The sequence below is a fragment of the Mustela putorius genome, unplaced genomic scaffold, assembly GCF_011764305.1.
Source record: "Mustela putorius furo isolate JIRA1106 unplaced genomic scaffold, ASM1176430v1.1 tig00003870_pilon_pilon_pilon, whole genome shotgun sequence".
Taxonomy (NCBI): domain Eukaryota; kingdom Metazoa; phylum Chordata; class Mammalia; order Carnivora; family Mustelidae; genus Mustela; species Mustela putorius.
In genome coordinates this window covers 586,323-600,567 of record NW_025422022.1, presented here as the reverse complement: position 1 = coordinate 600,567, position 14,245 = coordinate 586,323, and the positions used below count along the sequence as shown (strand labels likewise).

The following is a 14,245-nucleotide window of genomic DNA, read 5'->3' as shown; positions in this document are numbered from 1 at the left end:
CTCCCAGTGTGGGTATGTTCACCAATGTAGTAGCTCCCCAAACCCCATCTTGCTGGGATGTTTGTGGGGGCTTCATTTTGTAGGCATGATCTGTCATTAACTCCACTTTCAGCCCTGCTCCCTTCTCAAGAGGAGGAGGGGTGGAGCTGAAAATTCCAAGTTTCTAATCATGGCTTGGTCCTTCCGATGACCAGCTCTCATCCAGGAGCCATCCAGGACCCCACCTAGAGTTGCCTGTTAGAAAAAGACACCACTATTACCCAGGAAATTACAAGAGTTTCAGAAGCCATATGTCAATAACCAGAGTCAATGACCAACAATGAGAACAAAAGATGTTCCTTGTGTTCTTATCACTTAGGAAATTACAAAGGTTTCAGGAGGTTCTCTGTCAGGAGCGGGGGGCAGACCATTAGATATGTTTTCTATTTTCTCACAGTATCTGTTTGATATCTTGAGGTCAGGGACCTTGCTTCTATCATCATATTGCCATCATATCAACATATTACCTTATTGTAGCTCCTGGCCTATAGTAGGTGCTCAATAAAAGTTTATGGAGTAAATGAAATAGTTATTGCACCAGTTAGGACATCACTTACCATTTTGTGAATGCCAAATTGTTCATATAATAAAGTTATTAAGGCTGATGAGCAAACATTAAGTCATCAGAGAATACCATTGCAAGTGGTCTAAAAGTCCTTGCTCATCATGTTGCTTAGATAAGTCATAGGATAAGAACTCTCCACAGTCAGGATCTTATACTGCCTTTGGAATTTGCAATGGTCTTGGGAGAAAGTATGTACGTCACAGAGTAGTGCTGAGGTAACAGAGCTCCTCCCTCAGCCCTTGATGTTTTGTCCCTGGGGCTCAACAGATAGTCACCTTCCTCGTGAGGGACGGAGGTTCTCCAGCTCGAGTCTGATGGGCACCTAGAAAGTGATAGGACTGGTTGTCTTTGTTTAAAAAGAATGAAAATGTTCTGACCATCTCTCGCCAAGTAGGAGTAATGAAAACACATATCTTGTGTCCCTTTTTGCTTTCGTTCTATGATACCCAAACTTGCGTTTTGGAATGAAATCTCCTGCTGATGTGGGAAATAGAGGCAGAAGAAAATCATTAAATTTCCTTACCTACTGACAAGCCCTTAGACAGGCAGAGTGACCTCCGCCTTAAGGCTTTGCTAAGGGAAAAGGGCAATCCTAGCCTGACCAACTCCCTACTCCCAACCAGGATCCTGTAAGTCTACTTTAACAATTCCTTTAGGAAACTTTATCTCTAAACCTCCAAGATAGTGTCGATAATCATTCCCAAGCATATGACCTACTGATATACATCTAAAGGGTCTCAAGAGAAGGTTTTTATTACTGGTAATAAATAATCTTTCTCCCAAACAATAGCTAGCCCCTAAAGGTCCTAGAAACCTTGCTTCCAAAATTCCTTAGAGACTTAACACCATCCCTAACCCCCTCCCAACTTACAAGTATATAATAGACCACTCCTCACATCCCTGGGGCAGCAGCTCTTTCTGCCATGGGTCCTGTCCCTGTGCTTTAATAAGCTACCATTTTGCACCAAAGATGTCTCAAGAATTCTTTCTTGGTCATCGGCTCTGGACCTCACCCCACCGAACCTCACCTAGATTCTAGAACTTCATCACTGCCATTTGTGCAAAACCTGGTCCATTCTCATGAGTCTCTCACCCCTTGAGCATTAAGCGTGGCCAAGAAGACACTCTTCTGAGTTTCCAAGGTCACTGCTCAGAAATGTAAGATCAGGTTTGGGCCTGTCTTCCCAGGCCTGTCCTGTGACAGATGACAGGTCTAGAGGGGATTTTCACACCTTTTGGCACAAGCCACAGGCTGGCTAGAATTACACTCATAACTATTGAGCTCTGCTCTCCTCTGTCTTTGTTTGCTTGCTTTTTTTAAAAAAAAAAAAATTAGGAGCTTCATTAGCACAGGCCCTGACAGGGACTTCTCTGACTAACCACACTAAGTCTCTCTAGCCTGGTATTTGAGGAAACAGGTTTCCTTAGGCTTCTCGGACAAATCCATCAGGCTCCCTTCAGCAATGACCTGGACCTTTGGGGCAAGGTGGCCCAGACCCAGGGGCATCTTATTCCAGGACAAAGTGTTCCTATTCACCTTTCTTTTCATTTGCATTTTGAAATGGATCATCCAAGCAATTCCAGAGGGTATAAGAAGACAAGCTTCTCTCCTGAGGAACAAAGAAAGAGGGGGAAAAAAGTAAGACAGAGAGGAACCTCTATTCAGTTATTTAGCTATTTCTTAAAATCATATGATCGTGAATATTAACAAAATCTCCAGAGTAATAAGATTCTCTTGATTTAACTCAGATTTTAAGAGAGCATGATTTCAAAAGAAATAAAGGAATAATAAAATGAATGAAGTAAGATAACTGAAATGTAGATTCTGAAAAACTCCTTCTGGACTTCAGATGGAACCATTCACACCATAGATGAACCCACTCCAAGCCCCTTCCTATGGGCCCTCTTACTAGGGACACCTGTCTTAGGTTAGGTTAGGTTAAGGACGCCGGTACTAGGTTAACATGTTGGGCTGGAAAGTGCGAATTTCTTCTGAGCCCTTGGATTAAAAATGGCCTGAAATAACAAAGAATAATTGTCTGGACAGAAATCAGCATTGCTTTGTTTCACCATGGTATTCTTCTTCTTCTTCTTCTTCTTTTTTAAGATTTTTATTTATTTGACCGACAGAGATCACAAGTAGGCAGAGAGGCAGGCAGAGGGGAGGGGGAAGCAGGCTCCCTCCTGAGGAGAGAGCCCGATGTGGGGCTCGATCCTGAGATCATGACCTGAGCCGAAGGCAGAGGCATAACCCACTGAGCTACCAGGCGCCCGTCCCCATGGTATTCTTGACCGAAGAGTCATTTTTTCATTTTAGGTTTTCCTTTAAATCAGACAAATGCCTAGTATTTTCCCGGCTCTTCCTGACCATGACTGTTAAGAAGGCAAATGACATATTCACCTCTGTTCGGTTCTTAAAACAGCCCCCTTCCAGCTGACCCCCAGCTCTACCCACCCCTCTTAGTCATCACCTTGTGTTTCCTCAAAGAGTATTCTAAGAAAGCTGTCTCCGCCTGTCTCTTTTTATCTTGAATTGCCCTCACTTCAGTGGTTGTCCTGCCTGTCACCTGGGAATGACAAGTGCCCTCTTTCTTCTTAGCTCTCCACTTTCTCCAGCATGAGCTACTGATGCCATTGGCCTCGCTCTCCAGTGTCCAGCCTCTTTTGCTCTGCTCAGTCTTCTTTGCTGGGTGCTTTCTCCTCCCTCCCCCCAGCAATCTTTTAAAATGTTTGTGATTGCTTCAGCTTCTGTCACCAGACAGATGCCTTCCTGATCAACAAGCTTGGCGGGGCCAATGCATCCCTCTTCTGGCTTCTAGTCACTGGATCCCATAGCTCTGTCCTTATTTCTCCCTGTGTCTTGGATATCGTCACCTAAACGTGTCACAAGCACTATAAAGCCCTTTGACTCAAACTAATTCTTTGACCTCTGAACCTGTTCTCCTCCCTTCGTATTCTCTCTTTCAGTTAATTATATCATCTTGTATCTGATTACCTGAATAAGAATGCTGAAAGTCATCTGGAACTCCATTCTTTTCCTTGTCCCTTCTCCCCAAATCCACTTGGGCATTCTGTCCTATGATTTCTGCTCCCCAACTAGCTCCCTGCCTCACCAGCATCACCGTTGCCAACTATGTAGGCTTAGGCCCACATGACCTAAGCTCGGGATCTATAGAGTCAACTCCCAGTGGACTCCTGCCGCCACTGTTTGCTGCTTCCAAACCATCCTAAAGGCTGATGCTAGAGTCAGAAAGAAAGGGAAGGAGGGAGGGATGGAGAGAGGAAGGGAGGGTAGGGAAAGGAATGAAAGGATGAATGAATCAGGTTATTCCTCTAGTCAGGATCCTATAATGGTTCCCTGTTGCCTGACCAATAAATCCCACACTCCTTAGAATGGCATAAGGACCCTTTCCAGGCCAGCCCTACCTTGCCCATTTAACTCTACTTATCCTCACTGTGAGAGAGACATCACATTCACATAATTTTGATTACATATATTGCCTCTATTTTATCTTAGTTGTTAATATCTTACTGTGACTTATTTATAAATTACACCTTATCATGGGTATGTTTAAGTATAGTAATAAGATACAGTATACATAGGGTTTGGTACTAGGTGGTTTCAAGCATCCACGGAGAGTCTTGGAACAGATCCCCCCACTACCGAATATTGCAAACACAGTCTTCCTTTTGTATCCGTCTGAACTGCTGAGAAAGGGAAGGACCATGTTTTATTCAGTTTTATCTCTCAACTTCTTTGAGACCTGATACAGTCTGCTGAAAGGAAACCAACCTCAAAGCAGGTTAGCGAATGCTTTCTTCATTGTCTTCCTGGGGACTCCAGTCAGGAGGCAGTCTTTCAAACTGCTTGGAAGAATGGAAGAACCACTCCGAAGCTTGTTAGCTGGGAGGGAAAAGGGGCACCTGCTTGCTCTCAGGGCTCCAAATACTTGGGCACCACAAGGCACAATTGTTATGGTTGTAAATATAAGATAGTTCCTGATTTACATATAGACCTGAGAAAGACCTTTAGGTCCTCTAAACACATTTTTAAAAAATATTTTATTTATTTATTTGGCAGAGAGAGAGAGAGAGAGATCCCAAGTAGGCAGAGAGGCAGGCAGAGAGAGGCGGGGGTGGGGGGAGCAGGCTCCCTGCTGAGCAGAGAGCCTGACGTGGGGCTCGATCCCAGGACCATGGGATCATGACCCAAGCCGAAGGCAGAGGCTTTAACCCACTGAGCCACCCAGGCGCCCCTAAACACATTTTATTTCGGTTACATCTGATTGTTCAGAAATGTTTCTTGCTTGCCTGCCTCTGCTGAACTGGTCTCCAGCTCTTCCTGGTTTTGGTAACTCCTGGAGTTCCAGGAGGGCTGTAAACTCCTGTAATCAGTCACCTCCCGCAGCTTCAGTGCCCAGTAGGATTCTCAGCATAAGGAATGTTTAATATATGAAGTTTGGGGTTTTCCAGCTCTTCTATCTAGTGGGACTTCAAGGGTATGAATCTGCTGGAGGAGGATTCACAAAATTCAGGCATCTGAATGTGAAAAGTAGTACGTGGTTAAAAAGAAAAAGTCACTTTTTCCTCAGTTGTAACATGGTGTGATGGAAAACTGTCGAGTAGCACAGGAGAGAACTGCCTCTTTGCATCTCTCAGCCCTTTACCCTCATAAATGAGTTATTTTAATTGTGGAAGCGGAAGAGGCAAATCTCTGCTGGTTTTCCCAAGAATTCAAGTAAGAACAAAGAAAGTCAAAGTCAGGTCTATTTTGAAGGACCATGGGTTTACCTCAGTTGCAGAACTATGATCACATTTTAGGGAAGGAAAGTGAGGGGAATGAAGAATCTTCTCAGTGCTGGAGCTCAAACCTCTGCTAACTTATCAAGGAAAGAAGGCAGGTAGGTTACCCCCCCCCCCCAGTTAAATCAGCACTCCAGCACTCACAGGCTGGGTTGGGGGATTCAGTCCTTGATACTCCCCAAACTTTCCTTAAAGGGAAAACGCAGAGAAGCCTGGCATCTGCCTCTCAGCTCCTTAGATATTATTCCAGAAGTTTCTCTGGAGTAGAAAAAATAGAGACTTTACGTCAGTTTTCCAAATGTTTTTCTCCTGGGTAAGGGGGTCACCACCTCCCAGAGGAAGGGAGTGCGCCGCCTTTGTTTGCCCACGCCAGCTGATTCACTGGATCTCTGCTGCTCACATTTTGCCACTTTGAGCAACGTCTTATTTTACATTTTTTAAGTTTATATTTTCATTCCAGTGAGTTAGCATACAGTGCTATATTAGTTTCAGGTGTACAAGATAGTGATTCAACACTTCCATACAACACCTGGTGCCCATCACAACAGGTGCATTCTTTAATCCCCATCACCTATTTTACCCATCCCCCACCCACCTCCCCTCTGGTGACCATCAGTTTGTTCTCTAGATTCTTGTGTCTCTCTTTTTCCTTTGTTGTTTTTTTTTTTTCTTACATTCCACAAAGGAGTGAAATCATATGGTATTTGTCTTTCTCTGGCTTATTTTGCTCAGTATAATACTCTCTAGCTCCATCCATGCCATTGTAAATGGCAAGATTTCATCCTTTTTATGTTTGAGTAATATTCCATTGTGTATATACGACATCGTTTTAATCCATTCATCAATAGAGGGGACACTTGGGCTGCTTCCATATTTTGTCAGTTGTAAATAATAGGGCTATAAACACGGGTGCATGGATCCCTTTGAATTAATGTTTTTCCATTCTTCGGGTAAATACCCAGTAGTGTGATTGCTGAATTGTAGGGTAGTTTTATTAACTTTTTGAGGAAACTCCATACTGTTTTCCACAGTGGCTGCACCAGTTTGCATTCCCACCAACAGTGTAAGAGAGTTCCTTTTTCTTCACATCCTCTCCAACACGTGTTGATTCTTGTATTGTTGATTTTAGCCACTCTGACAGGGGTGAGGTAATATCTCATTATAGTTTTGATTTAAGGGTGTTATTTTATTGGCCTTTTTGATGACTTTCACTGGCAGAAGACAAGGTTACATTGTGTCCTCAGGGGTCGACCTTCCAGCAACACTGTCCATGTTCATGACCTCTGTTCTCCGCTGCCAACCTGGTCTGTCTTTCAGAAGTAAACTATGACCTGAACAGTTCTCTCAAATGAATCTCTGGGAGAGGCTGCTACACTTTCTTTGAAAGAACGTTAGATAGGAGGAACTATTAAGTACTGTGATGTTACTAACGGGCCATCGCCATGTCATTCAAATAAATTTTATGTTCCTAGGAAATCTTGCAATGTTTACTATCTGTAAGGAAAACCAAATAGAGGTTAGATGGTTGCCTGGGAACTTATGTTATGTGCTTTCTGGGAAGGCAGAGGTTCTAGTTCTGAGCCAGTCTCTGAGTTTTGCACTGCAGATGTGTGGTAAATATCTATTTAATTAAATTGGGTTTGCTAAGCAATTGACCTAATCAGGGATGGTTCAATATATTAGGATGATTTTTTTTTAACTTATTTAAGGCCCCAGGTGACTATTTAGATGCTTAGTCTTGCTTGGCTCCTTTACTGTAATCTGATTTTTAAAAGGCATGGCTAAATCAGTACAAACCCATCACTACCACTGAGGTCAAGGTAGAAATGCTCTACCAGTTTTATCGAATTTAGTTCCAGTTAGTCCACATAGCACTGAAAATATATTATATAGAGAACAATATTACATAACATAAATGTCATGGTCACAGGTTCCAATTATGAGAGGAGTTTCCTTTTTTTCTCTCTCTTTTTTTAAGATTTTATTTCTTAAAGAGAAACACACAAGCAGGGCAAGAGGGAGAAGCAGACCCTTGCTGAGCAGGGGGCTTGATGTGGGCTTGATGTGGGACTCAAGGCTTGATCCCAGGACCCAGGGATCATGACTTAAGCTGAAGGCAGACACTTAACCATCTGAGCCACCCAGGTGCCCCTCCTTTCTTCTCCTTTTGTGTTAGGGTTGAAATGTCAGCAGATTAGAACACACTTATTCAGGGTGGTGTTTCAGTTACTGTTCTTTGATCGCTCATGGGTGAATTACTGTGCTGTACACTCATGTCAAAACCAACTTGTGTTGAATGAGCTGAATACAAGTTGCCACATGATTTTTGAATGGGTTTTCCAACATTTAAAAGGGGGATTGTTTTCAAAAATAAAACATAGCAAAATATTTACCTGTAAAAATCCCAAATTCATAAGTAAAATGAGTGAGTGTAGTATCATAATCAAGATTCTTGGTTAATCTTTATTTCCAGTTTACTGGTTGTAAGTTCAGACTGCTTTATAAACACCTAAAGGGTTCTGTTTACTTTTATTTTACATGGCATACCAAAGTCTTTTGAAACTGAAATTGAACCAATCCCCCATTCTGGGAAGTTTCGGGAAATAAAGTGCAACGCTATTGCCCAAGAGTCAGAGCCATGTTTTCAGTCAGGGTTAACAACAGACGCCAGTTAAAATGGGATTGGAAAGAAAAGACATTCTCTGGAATCAGATCTTTTTTGTTGACAACACTGCTGTATTTGAAGTGAATTTTCTAAACATTAGACACCAATGAATCATCGAGTACCACTGAACAACAGCTGTGTGGGTGGCCTTCAGCACATGCACTGGAATACTCTTGCCTTCTATCTTCACTGCTCTCTCTTCCTCCAGCCATTACTCGAGGCTGGAATTAAACTACACAAATACTGAAAGAAAATATTGGTGAACTGTATAATCTAGAGAAAGACTTTCTAACTATGACGCAAAAATCTAGAAGCAGTAAAGGAAAAAATCATTAAATATGACTACCTGAAAAACAAACAAGTAGGCTGAAACCACCAGAAACAAAGTTAGGAAACAGACAAGAAGCTGGGATAAAATACTTGCAACTTTATATCAGAGAGGTCTAATGCTACTATATAAGGAGCTCCTAAGAATCAAGAAGAGAAAGACCAAAAAATTAAAAAAAAAAATGAACAAAAGTCATAAGCAGTTCACAAGGGGACACAGAAAAGAGGCAATACTTTTTTTGTTTTGTTTTGTTTTAAAGAGTGAGAGCAAGAGCATGCATATACATAAGAGTGGGGGTAGGGGACAAGGGAGAGAATATATTTTTTTAAGATTTTATTTATTTATTTGACAGAGAGAGAGATCACAAGTAGGCAGAGAAGCAGTCACAGAGAGGAGGAAGCAGGCTCCCTGCCGAGCAGAGAGCCCAATGATGTGGGGCTCCATCCCAGGACTCTGGGATCATGACCTGAGCAGAAGGCAGAGGCTTTAACCCACTGAGCCACCGATTCTCTCCCCTGAGGGAGAGAATCTTAAGCTCCACACAGAGCTCCATCTTATGACCCTGAGATTATGACCTGAGCCATTATCAAGAGTGGGATGTTTTAACCAACTGAACCACCCAGATGTCCTGAGGCAATGCTTTTAAACATGCGAAGAGATGTTCAACCTCACTCATAATAAAGGAAATGGTAATTAAAATGACATGGGATACTGTTTCTCCATCAGGCTGGTAAAAATCCAAAGATACCCAAGTATCCAAAGATGAATTAGTGTTCAGATACAGCTGGTGAGAGGACAAAAAGGATACAATCCCAGCGAGAGGAATTGGACAAAACAAAAATATGTGTATTTGTCCTTTGACCTAGGAATCCCATTTCTAGGAATCTAGGAATCTGGGTTAATGGATATTTCTCTACTAATACAAAACAGTATTTACACTAATCTCCTGCCACTGAAAATGTGGTCTACGGGACAGCGGCCTCAGCTACCTGGGAGCTTGTTAGAAATGCTGTATCTCAGGACCTGCTGAATCAGAATCCACATTTTAACAATACTCCAGGTCATTTAAGTTTGAGAAGCACAGCACTGGGTTATTGGTGGCATTATTTGTAATGACATTAAGATTGGAAACAACCCACATGACCATCAGTGACACGATGAAATATTTGATGTAGCCATGAAAAGGAATAAGGATCTCTCTGTAGCAAATACAGAGATCTCCAAAGTTTGTTAAGTGGAAAAAAAAAAAGTTGCAGAACTATGGATAGATAAAAGGAAACAGAATGCCGCCTTTCTGATACGGGCACACACACATACATGTTTGCAAAAAGGCGAGCTGGAAAGACAAACTGAAGCCAGTAAAACTGGGTTGAAAAGGAACGGGGAGGATAAAGGTGGAGCGATACCTCTGGGCATTCCTTTATGTTTCACTACAAAAATAAAATCAAAACAGTCACAACTGTTTTGACAGGGATGGCGGGGTCGCTACGGCTACTGCCATGTAGTGTCTAGAGAGCCCAGGGATGCTGTTAAGCGTTCTTCAGTGTGGGAGCGCAACCAAGAATTATCCAGCTCCGATGTTAACAGTGTGTAGGGTGAGAACTCCGGGCCTAGGGTAAGGATGGAGGAAGCACGAAACAGTCTTGAAGTTTGCAAATTTCTGTCCTGGGCCATCTGGGTGGCTCTGTCGATTAGTGTCGCACACCTGGTTTGCATGATCTCGGGGGTCCTGAGATGGCTCCTGCTTAAGATTCTGTCCTCCCTCTGCCCACTCCCATCGCCTCTCTCTTTAAAAAATAAATACATAAAAAATAAATTTCTGTCCTGCACGGTACAACTTATGCCCATGTACCAGGAACTGGCACTTTTCTGGTCGCTGAGGACATAATTCCCGGTCTCCACAAAGCCATGGCCCCGCAGGGCCGCCCTCTGGACCGTCACGCCTTGCTTTGACTCACTTCCCCCGGTGGCCCAGTGGGCGCGGCCCGTGAAACTAGGCCCAGAGAGGCGGCGCGGCCCCTCCGGCTGACCAGCGGGCCCCGGGGCGGCGGTCAAAGTGCGGCGGAGTACCTGGCGCACACCTGCTCGCCTCCCCGCTCCGCCCTCCTCCGCGCCCCGGCTGCGGCTCCGCGATCCCAGGGGTGGGAGTCGCTGGCTCGCGTCCCCGGACTCGCCCCGCCCTCGGGCCGCGCGGCTATTTGAGGCCGGGAGCTACTCCCTTCCCTACAGAGCGCGGCGCCGACCCTCTGAGGTACGCGGCTGGGGTGGGCGTGAGACCCGCCCTGGCACACGGGGGTCCGTCCTCCGCTCCCAGGCCAGCAGAGCGGGGGTCGCAGGCTGGAGCGGCGGCGCGAGGGGAGCGCTTGGGCATCGTCGCTCGGGGGAGGGGTGGGGTGGGGGCGGGGGGCTTGCGCGGACCGGGGCGTGGCCGCGCGGGGGGAGGGGCGTCGCCGCTCCGGGCCGCGGTCGCGCGTGGGGAGGGCGGGGCCGTGGCCCTTGCGGTTCTGGCTGGGCGGGGGTGGGGTGTGAGCGCTTGGGCTCGTGTTCCCCTGAGGAGTCCCGCGGTCTAGGACGGTGACGCCATTTGGTGAGTTGTGCGTGGAGGACTAGACCGGGACGCGCAGCCCCGCGCCAGCAGTGGAGGACGCGCGAGCGGGCATGGGGTCAGCGCTGAGCGTGGGGAACTGCCACGCTGGGTCCCGCGGCCACAGGTGACCTCGCGCGCGGTCCCCCGCCACAGGTGACCCCACCTGCCCTGTGGCCCAGGCCCGCGGGGCGTTGGGAATCCAGAGTGGGGTTGGAGGCCCTCGAGAAGGCCGGGGGTCGTGGGAGGGGCAGCCCGATTCTGGTTCACTGAACCCGCACCTTGGTCTTCCTGACCACCCCTGTAGTCCGGGGACTTCGCCAGTTCCGCAGCACTTTCCAGGCCCCTCAGGCCTGCTGAGAGAACTCGTGAGCATCTTTCCAGATATTGTTACTTCTGTGTCTTTTGTTAAACTCCCCGCAGGCAAAGTACTCCAAGATGTGGTGTCTAAGGGGCTAAAAGGACATGATAGAAATTTTCATCTTACTTCCGGCCTCTGCGCTTGACGAAATTGGCACATAAATTATCTTCTTTCCTTCTTTCTCCCGATAAAGCTCAGTTTTAGAGAAGTGAAGTATGGGCAATGAATAGTCACATGCTGTCAGGAATAAATACCTAGATGCTAGGAGGGAACTGGGGTGAGTGTTGGCAGTCTTACTCCTTGCGTCTGTCCAGCTGTACCTGAGGACAGGAATATGACTGTCGGGAGGCTGCCTACTTCCCCCCTGGTGTGGTTTAGGACTGGTGTGGTGAGGTGAGCCGGCAAATGTAACCTTTGGATTCAGGTCCTATGGCAGCATTGTATTGCTGAGCTGAGAAACGTGCACTGGGGTTAACATGAATGAAGCTGTTATCAGTATTATAGAGGTGTGCCCAGTATTTCATGATACCTTTGAGTGATTGTATCATTTCCTTTATGTCATCACAGAGAAAGGGTACACTTTCAGTCATACTTGGCCACATGAACTAAGTATTTAAAATTTTATGAGGCCAATTCCAGTCCAAGGTATCTTATTACAGTTCTGCATATTCTGTATAGTGAGCTCTGCCTGTTAACAGTAGAGTGGAATTAGAGTGAATGTAATCACCATTCTTTTCTGTTTGTACTAAGAGCACTCTGTATCACACTAGGCATTTGTTATAGGATCTGGAGGAAGACCACATGCCTTACATTTCCAAGCTTGCTGACCTGAGATCAGGCCTAGACATCAGAAGAAAGGAAATAGTGTATAATTCTATCCATTTGTTGAATACCCATGCATGCCAGACACTAGTTTATTTAATCTTCACAGTAAACTTGTACATAGACGGAATCATCTCCTGTTCACATATTGGAGAACTGCTGTTCAGAAAAGTAAAACACACAGAGGATACACAGAGTACACCAGACAATGTAGGTAGGGACAAAGCAGAAGCCCAGGTCTCCATTCAGCCAATCTTTAAATGGTTAGATTTTGTAGGAAATTGAGGCATCCTTAATGCAAGAAGGCAAGGAAACACAAATAGTAACACTTTAAAAACCTGATTGGTTGAATCAACTCAATTGTGAACATTAATTGCTCAAAGTTACTGATGGTGCTTTAGGGAAAAATAATGGTACGAGGATAGTTTTGTTAGGCTTGTTTTATACACACACACTCATATGCAATTGCTCGTTATTAAAACTTTAATACTCAGTTTTTATGTTTGCAGAGGCCACGTGCTCAAGGGTGGAGGCTCCAGTACCCAGAAGGCTAGGGCTGAAGTGCAGGGATGCAAAACATGGTCTTGTTAGAACATGTGTTGACAGATCCATTAGAACCCACCTGCTATCCCTGACCCTGGCAACCAGGCAGCCACCCTCCCATCCCTACCAGCCACCCACCGGGAGATCAGGTCTAAATTTGATGCTCAGACTCAGGGACCACCAGGTACTGGGTTGAAATGAGGGAATTATAGATCCCATAGAAATTCCAGCCCTGCCCAGCTTGATTCCAGAACACACCAGCAGCCACACCAGTGGGTTCCTCCACTTGCTGGACAATCACAACCAGCCACTAATCTCTTGATCACACTGCATGGAAGCCCCCAGCTGACTTCCTCCCCATGTAAACCAATTTCCAACACTGTTTTGTGTTTTCCTCTTAAATGTGACTGATAACCCAAGAATCAGTCAGACATTTGTGAGAAGCCTATGCATGAAACACACCTAGGTGAAATAAAGCGTACACTAACCACAATAACAAAAAAGACTCCAGAGAAGGAGAGAGTGTAGGGAGCAGGAAATAATGCAATAAAAACGTAATGATGTTTTCCAAGGAATTGGAATAGAAGCCTGTAAAGAAGGAGCAGCAGAGAACAAGGAGAAGTCCTTGGAAATTAAAAAATATAATGGCTGAAATTAGAAAAAAAATCAGTAAAAAGTTAGAAGATAAAATCATGGACCTCTTCCAAGAAATAGGACAAAAATGTCATTGTGGTGGAAAATGCAAAAGAGGGAAGATCAGAGCAAAACTTTCTGCTTCTGCGGTAAGCCAACTTGCCCTTCCCAAAGTGCCACACAAATATCTTTTTCTGTGTGTGCCATGACATGAAGCTGCTTAGACAATATCAGATGAGATCAGTCCAAGATTTCTAAGACCTGAATACTAGGGGATACCAAAAAAGAGAACAGAGTCAGTCTGGAAGGAACTAACAAGTTCCTTAAACTTTTCCCCTGAGAGGAAGGAAAATTTGAATTGCTAGATTGGAAGATCCCACCGGGTGCACAGCAAATAAATAAACTGGGCCCATCTTAAGGACACATTGTGACATTTTAGAATATCCGGGATAAGGATAAGATTTTATGAGCATTTTGGAGATATGGGGAAGGAGGGATGGAACTGGGGTCAGAATGTCATCAGACTTCCCACCAGCAGAGCTGCAGGCTAGAAAGCAAAGTAGCAAAGTATCAGACATTTGGAGGTAAAATGCTGTGCAGCTCATTCCAGACCCTGCCACACTGTCAATTACATGGGATGGCAAAGACTTTCAGACATGCAAAAAGCCAAAATGTATGCGTTCTGTTTTGGAAAACTATTGGACAATTTGCTTCATCAAAATAAGTAAATCATGAAGCAGGAAGGCCCTGGGGTCTGACACAGAGGATATTATTGGCAAAGAGATCTCTCATAGAGGGTGGTGGTGTGGCATGCAGGAGAGCGGTGTGTCCAAAACGTGGCTGACAAAACAGTGGTATCAGTGCATGAGTCTAATCAAAGAAGGCCTCGAAGTGCGATTGTG

The 14,245-nt window shown here is 44.9% G+C and overlaps 1 protein-coding gene across 4 annotated transcripts in view; it reads left to right on the top strand.

The window, feature by feature from the left end:
- The window catches only part of SERPINB6 (serpin family B member 6), a 37,074-nt gene that overhangs the window by 3,335 nt on the left and 19,494 nt on the right, over window positions 1-14,245 (top strand). The window contains exon 1 of one of the 4 annotated variants that reach the window (XM_004753620.3): window positions 10,380-10,651. The exons of 1 other annotated variant lie outside the window; for it this stretch is intronic. The gene's annotated coding sequence lies outside the window, so the exon portion shown is untranslated. Of the gene's footprint in view, window positions 1-10,379; window positions 10,652-10,885; window positions 10,988-11,209; window positions 11,353-14,245 lie in introns of those variants that run through there. 2 more of the 4 variants (XM_004753619.3, XM_004753618.3) reach the window with 2 other exon arrangements.